The 14,061-nt window shown below is 39.6% G+C and overlaps 1 pseudogene; it reads right to left on the bottom strand.

Moving 5' to 3' along the window:
• LOC132027692 (olfactory receptor 1C1-like) overlaps positions 1–10,020 on the bottom strand; it is a 14,875-nt pseudogene extending 4,855 nt beyond the window's left edge.
• Positions 10,021–14,061: the final 4,041 nt, after the last annotated feature.

Below are 14,061 nucleotides of genomic sequence, written 5' to 3'. Positions count from 1 at the left end.
TGGGTTAAGCCACTGCCTTCAGCTCAGGTAATGATCTCAGGGTCCTGAGATCGAGTCCCATATCAGGCTCTCTGCTCAGCAGGAGGCCTGCTTCCCTTCCTCACTATCTGCCTGCCTCTGTCTACTTGTGTTCTCTGTCTGTCAAATAAATAAATAAAATCTTTAAAAATAAATAAATAAATAAATAAATAAATAAATAAACTTACTAGGTTATCTGTTTTTATCATTATAGACATAGTACTTTGTCATTTTTTTTTTGTTGTTTGTTGAAATGATCATATGGATCTTATCCTTTCTCTTATGATGTGCTGGATCATGTTGATTGATTTGTGAATATTGAACCACACTTGAAACCCAGGAAACATTTTCAAGTGATGGTAGTGAATATTTTTAATGTACTGTTGAACTTGCTAGTATTTTACTTGGTTTCTTTCTTTCCTTTTTCTTTTTATTTAAATCTATGCTCATCAGGGATATTGATCTCTAGTTCTCTTTTTTAGTACTGTTTTTATCTGGTTTGGGTATCCAGGTTATTTTTGCCTCATAGAACAAATTTAGAAGTTTTCCTTTCTCTTCTATTTTTTGAAGATTTTATTTATTTATTTGACAGACAGAGATCATAAGTAGGCAGAAAGGAAGTCATATAGAGAGAGGAGAAGCAGGCTCCCCCCTGAGCCGAGAGCCCGATGTGGGGCTCGATCCCAGGACCCTGAGATCATGACCTGAGCTGAAGGCAGAGGCTTAACCCACTGAGCAACCCAGGCACCCCCTCTTCTATTTTTTGGAATATTTTGAGAAGAATTGGCATTAACTTTTTTTTTTTTTTTTTTTTTTAGAATTACTTGTGAAACCATCTTTCCCTGGACTTTTATTTTATTTTATTTGAATTAATGTTTAAATTTTTACCTGATCATTAGTCTGTTCAAGCTTCTCTTTCTTCCTGTTTGTTTTGTTGCTTTATATGTTTATAAGAATTTATCCATTTCTTTTTGGTTGTCCATTTTATTGGCATGTACTTTTTCATAATATTCTCTTGTAACTGTTTTTATGTTCTGTTGGTTGTTGTTTTTACTGTTGTTGAAATTTTGTTTTTGCATTTTTCTTTTTTCCTGATAAGTCTGGTTAGAAATTTATCAATGTTATTGATTTTTTTTTTTCAAATAAGCTGTCCTGGTTTCAATAATGTGTTCTACTTCTCTTTGTTTGTTTGTTTTTATGTTTATATATAATTTATCCTTACTCTTTCTTTTTTTAATTAAATTTATTTATTTTCAGAAAAACAGTATTCATTATTTTTTCACCACACTCAGTGCTCCATGCTATCCGTGCCCTTTATAATACCCACCACCTGGAACTTCTGCTGGATTGGGTTTTGTTTATTTTTCTTTCCCTAGTTCCTTAAGGTGTAAAGTCAGTTTGTTTATTGGAGGTTTCTCATGCTTCTTGAAGTAGGCTGGATTGCTATAAACTTCCCACTTAACACACCTTTTGCTTCATCCCAGACTTTTTTTTAAAATATTTTATTTATTTATTTGACAGAGAGAGGTCACAAGCAGGCAGAGAGGCAGGCAGAGAGAGAGGAGGAAGCAGGCTCCCTGCTGAGTAGAGAGCCCAATTTGGGGCTCGATCCCAGGACTCTGAGATCATAACCTGAGCCGAAGGCAGAGGCTTAACCCACTGAGCCACGCAGGTGTCCCCAGACATTTTTTTTTTAAGATTTTATTTATTTGGACTCGGGAGTCAAGATGACGGAGAAGTAGCAGGCTGAGACTAATTCAGCTAGCAGGAGATCAGCTAGATAGCTTATCTAAAGATTACAAACACCTACAAATCCAATGGGAGATCGAAGAGAAGAAGAACAGCAATTCTAGAAACAGACAATCAGCCACTTTCTGAAAGGTAGGACTGGCGGAGAAGTGAATCCAAAGTGACGGGAAGATAGACTGTGAGGGGAGGGTCCTGCTCCCAGCAAGCGGCAGAGCAATGGAGCAAAAAATCAGGACTTTTAAAAGTCTGTTCCACTGAGGGATATCGCTCCAGAGGCTAAACCCGGGTGAAGCCCATGCGGGGTCAGCATGGCCTCCGGTCCCACAGGGTCACAGAAGGATTGGGCGTGTCTGAGTTCACAGAGCTTACAGGTATTAGAACAGGGAAGCCAGATACAGGGACAGAGCTGAGGAGTGAGCTCTCTGCTCGGGGTTACCTTGAACTGGTCAGAGGCTCAGTGAGCTCAGAGCATGGCAAGAGGCCAGGGAAATGGGAGTAAATGGGCACTGTTCTCTGAGGGTGCACTGAGGAGTGGGGCACTGGGCTCTCGGCTCCTCTGGGCTGGAGATTGGGAGGCCGTCATTTTCATTCCCATCCTTCAGAACTCTACAGAATGCGGTCAGGGGACAAAAGTTACCAAAAGCAAACCCGAGAAGATTACTCATCCCTGGTAAGGGCGATGCAATTCTGCCTGGGGCAAAGACACTTGCCAGTCACTACAACAGTACCTTCCCCCATAAGATCAACAAGAAATCCAGCCAGGACCAAGTTCACCTACCAAGGAGTGCAGTTTCAATACCAAGGACAGCAGCAGTATTCCAGAGGAGAAAGCAAAGCATGGAACTCCTGGATTTCTCCCCATGATTCTCTAGTGTTGACGTTAATTTAATTTTTTCTTCTTTTTCAATTTTTTTCTCTTCTTCTGCTATTTTTTTAAACTTATACCTTTTTTAACCTTTTTTTAACTAGTTTATCTAATATATATAAATTTTTAAAATATATTTTCTTTATTCATTTTCTTTTTTAATTGTTTCTTTTCTATTTTTTTTTTTTTTTTTTCTGAACCTCTTTTTATGCACTTTCTCCCCCCTCACGATTTGGGATCTCTTCTGATTTGGTTAAAGCATATTTTCCTGGGGTTGTTCCCACCACTTTAGTATTTTACTTGCTCCTTCATATACTCTTATCTGGACAAAATGACAAGGAGGAAAAATTCACGACAAAAAAGAAGAACAAGTGGCAGTAAGGAAGTCTAGGGACCTAACCAATACAGACATTGGTAATATGTCAGACCTAGAGTTCAGAATGACAATTATCAAGGTTCCAGCTGGGCTCAAAAAAGACATGGAAGCTATTAGAGACACCCTCTTGGGAGATATAAAAGTCCTTTCTGGAGAAATAAAAGAAATAAAATCTAACCAAGTTGAAATAAAAAAGCTATTAATGAGATAATAGTAAGCTATTATCCTTACTGCTAGGCTAAATGAGACAGAAGAAAGAATTAACAATGTAGAAGACCAAATGACAAAGAATAAATAAGCTGAGCAAAAGAGGGACAAACAGCTAATGGACCATGAGGGGAGAATTCAAGAGATATGTGACACCATAAGACAAAACAAGATTAGAATAATTGGGATTTCAGAAGAAGAAAAAATAGAGAGAGGAGCAGAAGGTATATCGCAGAGAATTATTGGAGAGAATTTCCCCAATATGGCAAAGGGAACAAGCATCAAAATCCAGGAGGTGCAGAGAACCCCCTCAAAATAAATAAGAATAGGCCCACACCCAGTCACCTAATAGTTAAATTTACAAGTCTTAGTAACAAAGAGAAAATCCTGAACACAGTCTGGGAAAAGAAGTCTGTAAAATACAATGGTAAAAAATATTAGATTGATAGCAGATTTATCCACAGAGACCTCGCAGGCCAGAAAGAGCTGACATGATATATTCAGAGCAATAAATGAGAAAAACATGCAGCTAAGAACACTATATCCAGCTAGGCTATCACTGAAAATAGAAGGAGAGATAAAAATCTTCCAGGACAAACAAAAACTAAAATAACTTGCAAACACCAAAGAAGCTCTACAGGAAATATTGAAAAGGGCTTCTCTAAACAAAGAGAGAGCCTAAAAGTAGTAGATCAGAAAGGAACAGAGACAATATACAGTAGCAGTCACCTTACAGTCAATACAATGGCACTAAATTCATATTTCTCAATAGTTACCCTGAATGTTAATGGGCTAAATACCCCAATCAAAAGACACAGGGTATCCGAATGGATTAAAAAGAAAAAAAAAAAAAAAACACATCTATATGTTGCCTACAAGAAACTCCTTTTAGTCCCGAAGACCCCTCCGGATTTAGTGTAAGGGGGTGGAAACAAATTTACCATGCTAATGGACATCAGAAGAAGGCAAGAGTGGCAATCCTTATATCAGATCAATTAGATTTTAAGCCAAAGACTATAGTAAGAGATGAGGAATTGCACTATATCATACTCAAAGGATCTCTCCAACAAGAAGATCTAACAATTTTAAATATCTATGCCTTAACATGAGAGCAGCCAACTACATAAAACAATTAATAACAAAATCAAAGAAACACATCAACAATAATACAATAATAGCAGGGGACGTTAACACTCCCCTCACTGAAGTGGAAAGATCATCCAATCAAAAGTTCAACAAGGATATCAAGGTCTTAAATGACACACTGGACCAGATGGACATCACAGATATACACAGAACATTTCATCCCAAAGCAACAGAATACACATTCTTCTCTAGTGCAGATGGAACATTCTCCAGAATAGATCACATCCTCAGTCCTAAATCAGGCCTCAAATGGTATCAAAAGTTTGGGATCATTCCCTGCATATTTTCAGACCACAATGCCCTGAAGCTAGAACTCAATCACAAGAGGAAATTTGGAAAGAACCCAAATATATGGAGACTAAACAGCATCCTTATAAAGAATGAATGGGTCAACCAGGAAATTAAAGAAGAATTGAAAAAAATCATGGAAACGAATGATCATGAAAACACAACGGTTCAAAATCTGTGGGACACAACAAAGGCAGTCCTGAGAGGAAAATATATAGCAGTTCAAGCCTTTCTCAAGAAACAAGAAAGGTCTCAGGTACACGACCGAACCCTACACCTTAAGGAGCTGGAGAAAGAACAAAAAAGAAACCCTAAACCCAGCAGGATAAGATAAATCATAAAGATCAGAGTAGAAATCAATGAAATAGAAACCCAAAAAACAATAGAACAAATCAACAAAAGTAGGAGCTGACTCTTTGAAAGAATTAATAAGATTGATAAACCCCTGGCAAGACTTATCAAAAAGAAAAGAGAAAGGACCCAAATAAATAAAATCACGAATGAAAGAGGAGAGATCACAACTAACACCAAAGAAATACAATTATAAGAACATACTATAAGCAACTCTATGCAAACAAATTGGACAATCTGGAATAAATGGATGCATTTTTAGAGACATATAAACTACCACAACTGAACCAAGAAGAACTAGCCTGAACAGACCCATAACCATTAAGGAAATTGAAAAACTCATTAAAAAAAAAATCTCCAACAAACAAAAGCTCAGTGTCAGACGACTTCCCGGAGGAATTCTACCAAACATTTAAAGAATAAATAATTCCTATTCTCCTGAAACTGTTCCAAAAAATAGAAATGGAAGGAAAACTTCCAAACTCATTTTATGAGGCCAGCATTACCTTGATCACAAAACCAGACAAGGATCTCATCAAAAAATAGATCTACAAGCCAATATTCTTGATGAACACAAATGCAAAAATTCTCAACAAAATACTAGCCAAAAGGATTCAACAGTACATGAAAAGGATTATTCACCATGACCAAGTGGGATTTTTTCCAGGGCTGCAAGGTTGGTTCAACATCCGAAAATCAAACAATGTGATACAACATATCAATAAAAGAAAGAACAAGAACCACATGATACTCTTAATAGATGCTGAAAAAGCATTTGACAAAGTACAGCATCCCTTCCTGATCAAAACTCTTCAAAGTGTAGGGATAGAGGCCACATACCTCAATATTATCAAAGCCATCTATGAAAAACCCACCACAAATATCATTTTCAGTGGAGAAAAACTGAAAGCTTTTTCGCTAAGGTCAGGAACATGGCAGGGATGTCCATTATCACCACTGCTATTCAACATAGTACTAGAAGTCCTACCCTCAACAATCAGACAACAAAAGGAAATTAAACGCATCCAAATCAGCAAAGAAGAAATCAAACTATCACTCTGGAGGTTTTTATGTTTGTACTTTTTTTTTCTCTCGCCTTGACCACTTTTGATGGTTTTTGTAGGTTTAGAGGATAGCAAACTGTACCCTGACCTCCCTCTCAGAGAAAAGCCTCAGTCTCGTTTATTGTGGGTGCTGCAGAGCCCATATAAACACCCCCTTGGCCGCTGGCAGAGCAGGTTCCAAGTCGCGGTCTCTGGGGATGCAGGATCTTCTGCTTGTACTCAAAACCATGGCAGCAGTGTCTGTCTAGGCAGCTCCAGACTGCTAGAGAGGTTCCAAGCAGCGATCACACACTGAGATTTTCCCACTGGCCCAGGCTGGGAGTGGCTTGTCTTTCTGGGTCTAAGAGTGCTGGGCATGAGCACAACTCTCTCAGGGGAGGCTGTGGGTGGCTCATGCGTCTCAGGCTCTGGGAACAGGGCACGGGTCCGAGATCACCAGGCTCGGCCTTCACGCACCTCTCAGGGGAGGGTGATGGGCGCACGTGTCTCTGGCTCTGTAGCACAGCTTAACATTCTGCCATCTGGCAAGGATCCCAAACCCTCACAGTAGCTGGACCCCAGGAGTTCTCAGTCGCACTGGTGGCTCAGGGACCAAGACCTGGTTTCTCTGCTGCACTCTCTCTGGCTCAGCACCAGGGGAGGCTGTCCTGGGTCCGGGGACTTAAGCTCCTATTTCTAGCTGCCCCGATTCCCACGATTTCCCACCCGATTATTTCCTCTTTTTGAGTGCTTTCAACAAGTCTCCAAGTTAATGCTGGTCCCCAGATGCAGGGCACTCTTGTGTTAGGGGTATTACTTTCCAATGGGTCGCCTCTAGTGGCTCCCTCCCCCTTTTGTTTATTTTCCGATATCAGTCCAACGTTCCCACTCTACCTTCCCACTGGCATCTTCTGCCCCTGTAGATATCCAGATGTGTGTAATTCTGATCGCAGGCTGATTTCATGGGTGGTCGGAGTTCTTTGGTAGGTAATCAGCTCACTTTAGGGTACAAGTTGAAAAGGAGCCTCCTCCTACTTCCCCACCAATCTTGTCTCCCCTGGTCTGGGAAATTCTTAATTTCTTCTTCTGTTCTGAATGATACCTCGCTGGGTGCTTTATTTTTAACCCTAGATTTTTCCCTTTTAGCACTGTGAATATATCATATCACTACTTTCTGGCTTGCATACTTTCTATTAAAAAATCTCCTGCTGGGGCACCTGGGTGGTTCAATGGGTTAAAACCTCTGTCTTCAGCTCAAGCCATGATCTCAGGGTCCTGGAATTGAGCTCTGCATCGGGATCTCTTCTCAGAAGGGAGCCTGCTTCCTCCTCTCTCTCTGCTTGCCTATCTTCCTACTCGTGGTCTCTTTCAAATAAATAAATTTTAAAAAATCCTTCTAGTTTTATGTGTTTTCCTTTGTAAGTTAATGACTTTTTTCATTTTGGTGCTTTCACCTTTCATTTTTCTTTATCACAATATTTTGTCATTTTAATTACAATATATCTTGGTTTAGTCTAATTTTTTGTGATTCTGTTGGGAGTGCTGTGTCTCCTGGACCTGGATATCTGTTTTCTTCCCCCAGATTAGGGGTATTTTAATCTATTATCTATTTGAATACATTTTCTGCTCCCTTTTCTCTCTCTTCTTCTTCTGGGACTTCTATAATATGAATGTTACTGTGTTTGACTGATTCACCAAATTTCCTAAGTCTACTCTTGTTTCACATAATTCTTTTCTCTCTCTTTTGTTCAGTTTGACCACATCCATTACTCTTCCTCTAGGCCACTTATTTGTTCTGCTGCATCTTCCATCTTACTGTTCAGTCAAGTGTGTTTCTCATTTTGTTTATGTTATATTTTTCCTTATTTCTGTGTGAAGAATCTCACTGATGTCTTAACTCCTTTACAGGTTCCCTGAGTTTCCTTATGTTAATTTCTTTAAATTTTCTATCAGGCATGTTATTTATACTTCTTTTGCTGAGATCACTAGCCCTGGCTTTGTCTTGTTCTTTAATTTGAGATCAATTTCTCTGTCTCCTCATTTATTCTGCCTGTCCCTGTCTGTTTCTCTGTGTTAAAAAAGTCAATTATGTCTCCCCCTCTTGAAAGTAACGACTTTATGATGAAGAGTTCCTGTACTGCCTTGCAGTGCAATGTTGCCTACTCATTAGAATTTGACACTTCAGGACAGTAACCTGTATGTGTTGCTTATTCATTTTTATTGTGTTAGTCACTTTTTCTTTCAGTGAAATTATCTGCACTGACTCTTTGCCTGTTTTGCACTGTACCAGCTTTCTGAAATGTTAGTGGGATCCAGGCGGATCATCTCCAAGTCAGTGTGCCTGGCAGGGAATGTTGGAGCAGGGTTTAGCAAAATTTGCCCTGGGCTACCCATCTTATGTCTGATCTCCCAAAGTATTGCAGCAGCTAGGAGTGGGAGCTGAATGGCTGTGTGACTGAGGACAAAAAGATTGATATGCTATGTGACTTCAGTTTGGGGCATGTGGTTGGGCATGGTGCAGTGGCAGCTGCACCTGGCAGCTGGGTACAGAATGTGAAGGGAACTCAGAGAGAATGGCACAGCATGGAGAGTGAGCATAGAAGGTGCTTGCCACTCTGCATCTGGTATCTGGGCATAGCAAATGGTTATGGTGGCTCCGTGCATTGTATGGCTGAGTGTGGAATATGGCAACATGTGGGCAGAGGACATGAACAGACATTTCTGCAAAGAAGACATCCAGATGGCCAACAGACACATGAAAAAGTGCTCCATATCACTCGGCATCAGGGAAATACAAATCAAAACCACAATGAGATATCACCTCACACCAGTCAGAATGGCTAAAATCAACAAGTCAGGAAATGACAGATGCTGGCGAGGATGCGGAGAAAGGGGAACCCTCCTACACTGTTGGTGGGAATGCAAGCTGGTGCAGCCACTCTGGAAAACAGCATGGAGGTTCCTCAAAATGTTGAAAATAGAGCTGCTGTATGACCCAGCAATTGCACTATTGGGCATTTACCCTAAAGATACAAAAGTAGTGATCCAAAGGGGCACGTGCACCTGAATGTTTATAGCCGCAATGTCCACAATAGCCAAACTGTGGAAAGAACCTAGATGTCCATCAACAGATGAATGGATCAAGAAGATGTGGTATATATACACAATGGAATACTATGCAGCCATCGAAAGAAATGAAATCTTGCCATTTGCGACAACATGGATGGAACTAGAGTGTATCAGGCTTAGCGAAATAAGTCAAGCAGAGAAAGACAACTATCATATGATCTCCCTGATATGAGAAAGTGGTGATACAACATGGGGGCTTAAGTGGGTAGGAGAAGAATAAATGAAACAAGATGGGATTGGGAGGGAGACAAACTACAAGTGACTCTTAATCTCACAAAACAAACTGAGGGTTGCTGGGGGGAGGGGGTTTGGGAGAAGGGGGTAGGTTTATGGACATTGGGGAGGGTATGTGCTTTGGTGAGTGCTGTGAAGTGTGTTTAACTGGTGATTCACAGACCTGTACCCCTGGGGATAAAAATATATGTCTATAAAAAATAAAAAAATTAAAAGAAAATGGGCACAAGATATGAACAGAGACGTCTCCAATGAAGACATACAAATGGCTATGAGACACATGAAAAAATGTGCATCATCACTTGCCCTCAGAGAGATTCAAATTAAAACCACATTGAGATATCAAGTTACACCAGTTAAAATGGCCACAATTAGCAATACAGGAGAAAACATGTGTTGGAGGGGATGTAGAGAAAAAGGAACCCTCTTGCACCTTTGGTGGGAATGCAAGTTGATGCAGCCTCTTTGGAGAACAGTGTGGAGATTCCTCAAGAAATTAAAATAGAACTTTCTTATGACCCTGCCATTGCACTCCTGGGTATTTACCCCAAAGATACAGATGTCGTGAACAGAAGAGTCATCTGTACCCCAATGTTTATATCAGCAAGGGCCATGGTCGCCAATCTGTGGAAATAACCAAGATGGTCTTCAAAGGACGAATGGATAAGGAAGATGTGGTCCATATACACTATGGATTATTATGCCTCCATCAGAAAGGACGAATACCCAATTTTTGTAGCAACATGACAGAACTGGAAGAGATCATGCTGAGTGAAATAAGTCAAGCAGAGAGAGTGAATTATCATATGGTTTCACTTATTTGTGGATCATAACAAATAGTATTGAGGACATGGGGAGTTAGAGAGGAGAAGGGAGTCGGGGGAAATTGGAAGTGGAGGTGAACCATGAGAGACAAAGGACTCTGAAAAACACCCTGAGGGTCTTGAAGGGGCTGGCATTGGGAGGTTGGGGTACCAGGTGGTGGGTATCATAGAGGGCATGGATTCCATGGAGCACTGGGTGTGGTGCAAAAATAATGAATACTGTTATGCTGAAAATAAATTTTTAAAAATGGAATTTAGAAATAAAAACAAACAAACAGTGTTGTGCTGGCATAAAAAAAGCGTAGATCAGTAAAATGAACTTGAGAGGCTAGACATAAACACACATATCTATAGAAAACTAATTTTAGGCAAGGACTACACGAAAAGGCTTTAATCACACATTTGGGTAAAGGTCAATGTCTTCAATAAATTTGGGGGAGTTAATATACACATGAAAAAGAATAAAACTGCATATTCAGGGGATGATGGCAGGACAAAAGCACTCTAAGCTTGCCTTGCCCCATGGAGACAACTAAATAACACTCACATCAAGAAATAACCCAGAAAACAACATGAGGACAACACACACACACACACACACACACACACACACACACAAAACAAAACAAACAAACAGACAAATAAAACACTCCACAACTAAAAATAGAGAAGTGGTCACAACAAGGAAAATAAGAAGCGAAGATGTGCAGTTTAGGTGTGAAAAGTACCTTGACTGACCACAGTTGGGAGGGAGACAGGGATGTGTTAATGGGCAAGAAATTGGCTAACACACTGTGGATCCCACTCAGGGTAGAGGATGTCCCTTTAACATTTTGTTTTCAAAATAAGATGGGCTGAATTCATTAGCAATTTGAACCAGTAGGGCTTCAAGTATAGAACTTTAAAAATCAGCAGGCTCAGCTCCATGAGAGTCCAGAAAGCTTTTGGAAAAGAGTTTCCGGCCTTGAAGAGAGAGTACAACAAACAGCCAGGAGCTGGTCTTTCAAAAATGCCAACCTCTAAACAGACTCATAAAAGAAAGGACACAAATAAACAAAATAACAAAAGAAAGAGGAGAAATAATGACTAATATCATAGATATACAAACAATTGTAAAATAATATGAGAAACTATATGTCAACACATTTGACAACCTAGAAGAAATGGATAAATTCCTAGAAACTTACAATCTACAAAAACTGAAGCAGAAAGAAGTACAAAATTTGAACAGACCAATTACCAGCAAAATGATTGAATCACAAACAAACAAACAAACAAAAACACAAACCAAAGACAAAAACAACAACAACAACAACACTCCAAAGTGGAAAAAACATAACAAAAAAAAGAACAAAACAAACTCCCAAGAAACAGAAGTCTAAGATAAAATGGCTTCACAAGTGAATTGATTAAATATTTAAAGAAATGTTAATACCTATTGTTCTCATAGTCTAAAAAAAGAAGAGGAAGGAAAAATAACTTCTTGCTATGAGTCCACTATCATTGTGATAACAAAACCTGATAAAGAGACCACAAACAAAAAGATAGAGACACAGTCCTGTCTCTTATGAACATAGATGCAAAAATATTCAACAAAATACAAGCCAAAAAAATCTGACAATAACATTAAATGATAATTAACCATGAACAATTAATATTTATTCCTGGGATGCCAGAGTGGTTCAATATTTACAAATCAATCAAAATGATACATCTCATCAGTAAGAGAAATGATAAAAACCGTAATATCATTTCAATAGATGTAGAAAAATCATTTAGCAAAGTATAACATTCATTTATAATAAAAACTCTCCACAAAGTAGGTTTCAGAGGGAACGTACTTCAACATAATAAAGGCCATTGATGAAAAACACACAATGAACATCACAGTCAGTTGGGAAAAACAGAGCTTCCCCTCTAAGTTAAGAATGACTCAAGGATGTCCTCTCTCACCATTTTTATTCAAGTGGTGAGTGGAAGTCCTTGCCACAGCAATTAGACAACCAAAAAGAACAAAAGTGGTAAGGGAAAAGCAAAACTTTTACCATTTGCAGATGGCATGATAGTACATATCAAAAACACTAAAAATTCTACCAAAAAACTACTAGAAATAGAAAATGAATTCAGAAAAATCACAGGACACAAAATTAGCATTCCTAATATGTTGCATTTCTATACCTCAATAATGAAGGAACAGAAAGAGAAATTAATCAATCCCATTTATAATTTTACCAAATATAATAGGATACATAGGAATAGGGATGCTTGTGGAAGAGAGCAGAGTAGGATGACCTTAAACTCACCTCATTCCATGTTTACAGCTAGGTATTGCATCCAAATGAATAAACTGCAAAGTGATCAAAAGGCTGGCAGAAAAAAAAAAATCCACAGTGAAATGTAGAGAAGCAGCGGCATCTGAGAGATTAGGAAGGAGAGAAGTGGTGGGAGGAAGAGAGGGGTCTGGGAGTATAGAAAGTGGAATGAATGAGAGCACACAATGTAATGGTAAAATTATTTTTTACAATGTCAGTCCTTGAAAACCAGAGGGGCTCAATTCCACGAATTTTTATAACCTGAGTATTGGAGCCTGGAGCTTTAGAAGTCAGCTGACTCAGCACTGGAAAAGTTGGCAGAGTGAGAGATTGGTAGTTCTGTGCCCTTGAAGAAACCTGAAGTAAGGCAACAGAGGATCCACAGCTGGCACAACAAATGAGGCAAACTGAAGTGAGATCTGTTTATAAGGACTTCAGAGCATGTTGGGGGGCTTCTCCAGGATCAAAGGATTCTCCCCAAACTCCCATCATAAACAGTGAGCCAGCCATCTGTGGGAGGTGGCATGGTACATTTACTTGCTACCTAACCTATCTCACCCACAAGTTCTCCAGAGGAATTACTATTCTAAACCTCTTGGTCTCGGCACTGAGATTAACTTTTTTTTTTTTTTCCTGCAACTATCCCACACATCCACTTCCTCCATTTCCTCCATGCACAACACTCTCTATGGCCATTGTGCTTTGGGAGATCTAGTCTAGGACTTGTGACTCAACATAATTTTTGTTAACACAGTTTGTGCCCTGCTAGATAGCATGATCACAGACACCATATACACCCAGCCACCACCATTAGCTCAGAAGCTACACACCATCCCAGCAGCAGAGAACACGGATGCCACACATTCCTAGACACCCACACAATAATGCACTGAACTCCCAGATGCTGACACTACACTGCTATTGTGTCTTGTGGGATCCTGCCTAAGACTTGTGGCTCAGTGCAAATGATGCTAATATCACTGTCTCACCCCTTAGCCCTTCTGTGTTTATGCCTTCTTGGAACCCATCTGCCTAATTCTCACTTACACCACAGAGAGCAAGCACAGCCTTCAGAGTCAGAAAGTAAGTGCAGATGTCTGGACTGAAGGTAAAAGCTACCCAGACAAAATATCAAGATACAAGCAATACATATAGGGGACTCCTCTGTAGAAAGAGGTTCTGAGGAAAGAGCACACTGAACTACAGGGCACTATAGGAAATCTTCAAGAGCACCAGAGTGGCTCAGTCTGTTAAGCATCTGTCTTTGACTCAAGTCTGGATCCAAGCCAGGGGCTTGGAATTGATCCTCAAATCAGTCTTTCTGTTTAGTGGGGAGCCTGCTTCTTCCTCTCCTGCTCTTGCTGCCCCCCCATGCTTGTGCTCTCTCTCTCTCTGTCAAATAAATAAACAAAATATTTTTAAAAGAGGAACTCTTCATATAGTTGCTTTTCTTCTTCTCCTCCTCCTCCTTCTTCTTCTTCTTCTTCTTCTTCTTCTTCTTCTTCTTCTTCTTCTTCTT

The sequence above is a fragment of the Mustela nigripes genome, chromosome 12 (assembly GCF_022355385.1).
Source record: "Mustela nigripes isolate SB6536 chromosome 12, MUSNIG.SB6536, whole genome shotgun sequence".
Lineage (NCBI taxonomy): Eukaryota > Metazoa > Chordata > Mammalia > Carnivora > Mustelidae > Mustela > Mustela nigripes.
The sequence above is the reverse complement of the archived record's forward strand: the minus strand, read 5'-3'. Positions and strand labels throughout refer to the sequence as shown.